A 1,989-nucleotide genomic window follows, 5' to 3' on the forward strand; every position below is an offset into this window, starting at 1 on the left:
AGAAGACAGTATAATGTTGTTTACCAGGGTCTAGTTGGTCGGTAAATAGGGAAATTTTACTCAAATAAAGCAAAGTTTCAGATATGCAGGATGAAAAAATTCTGGAGCCTTAATATACAATAAAAGTGTCTATAGTTAACAATGTTCTATCACATACTTGAAGTTTGCTAACAAAAAAGTTCTTAACTGTTCTCACACACAACTTACTATGTAGGGTGATAGATATGTTAATTAACTAAATTGTGTGATGTTTTCACAATGTATATCAAATTATGACATCCTACTCCATAAAATATACAACTTTGTCAATGATGTCAATATAGTTTAAAAAGTATAAATTATTATGCAAATATATAAAGTATTTGTTTCCAATTATGTTAGGTTCATCCTAAATTATTTATTGTTCTTAGGTCCTAATTTACTAATATTGGTAAAAAAAAAGAAAAAATATTGTAGAAAAAAATATTATAGAACTGGTATGATGCATGATACCATTGATTTAGTCAGTTTTTATTTTCCATTTTACATGTTAGTAAAATATTTTTGCACACAAGTTAGTGGAAAATGCATTCCCTTTATACAGATGGAGAAAAAAGGATCATAAAGAAAAAAACATAATTCCTTAGACTATAAAATTATTATAGGAAACCTCAATTTATTCAATTTTCTATATTAATTTCAGTTCTTTCCCTGTAGGCATATATTATTTTTCTTCACAGTGGTGTACAGCTAAATTGACATGTAACTGAAGCTTTAGAACTAAAGTATATTGTCTACATTATCACAGATTGGATTCTCTGAAAGAATCATCTCAGAGCCCCCATTACCTCCTTGTTTCTTGGGCTGTAGATGATGGGGTTGAGCATTGGGGTCAGGGTAGTGTAGAAGACAGCCAGAATCTTATCCTCTGTTGGTGATCAGAGGGATCTAGAGCATAGATAAATATAAACAAAAGTTGCACAGTAGACAGTCACCACAGTGAGGTGGGTGCTGCAGGTTGAATAGGCCTTCTTCCTCCCTTCTACTGATTTCATGCATCAGTTTGCATGGAGAACTCAGCCATAGGAACATACAATAACAATGAAAGGAAACATAAGGAAGAGGGTGGAGCTTACAAACAGTGTACTCATAGATCCAGGTGTCCACACAGGACAGAGTTAACCTGGCCATAACATCACAGAAGAAATAGTTGATGGCTCTGGAATGGCTAAGGGATATGGAGAATATATGTTGTGGGACCATAGGAGTTGATCGAGCTCATTATCCTGTTATCATCAACACACATACTCTTTTGCTCATACAAATGACATAGTGGAGAGGAAAGCAAATAGCCACATAATGATCATAGGCCATAGTGGCCAATAGTAATCCTTCTCCACCAGCTAAAGCCATAAAGAAGAAACGCTGAACTGCACACCTGACTAAAGAAATAGACTTGTTTCCAGAGAGATAATCAGAAGCCATCTTGAGGACAATGGTGGAGATGTAGTTCAGGTCCATGAGGGAGAGCTGACTAAGTAGAAAATGCATGGGTGTGTGAAGAGGGTATCCAGGAGGATGAGGACGATCATGCACAGGTTGCCAAACAGAAGGATTAGGAAAACGAGAACAATGAAAATGAAGAAAAACAGGCCAATTCTTGAAGGTGGGAATAACCCCAATAAGATGAAATCAGTAGAAGTTTGATTTTAATTTTCCATGTGGCATTAATTTTTTCCTAAAAACAGACACAACAGTAAATTAATATAGAACAGAATGCTATTTTTATTTCATTATTTCATTCATACAATGATTTACTCATTGAATATTGCAGCTTCTAAATGAAGAACAAACTTAACTATTTTGAAACAAAATCCTCAGTTTTTGCTTCATAGGTAAAATCTTCATGAGGCAAACATCTGTGGCCAAAATATTCTCTACAAATCTGTGAATTTGTAAGAATAATATATTTCTCAGGGCGACTCAGTTGAGCATCTGATTCTTGATTTT

The 1,989-nt window shown here is 34.3% G+C and overlaps 1 pseudogene; it reads right to left on the bottom strand.

Moving 5' to 3' along the window:
- Positions 1–806: 806 nt before the first annotated feature.
- LOC115939961 (olfactory receptor 2L3-like) lies at positions 807–1,700 on the bottom strand (annotated as a pseudogene).
- Positions 1,701–1,989: the final 289 nt, after the last annotated feature.

This window comes from Leptonychotes weddellii, unplaced genomic scaffold, assembly GCF_054177405.1.
Source record: "Leptonychotes weddellii isolate Sample4059 unplaced genomic scaffold, ASM5417740v2 HiC_scaffold_10318, whole genome shotgun sequence".
Classification (NCBI taxonomy): Eukaryota; Metazoa; Chordata; class Mammalia; order Carnivora; family Phocidae; genus Leptonychotes; species Leptonychotes weddellii.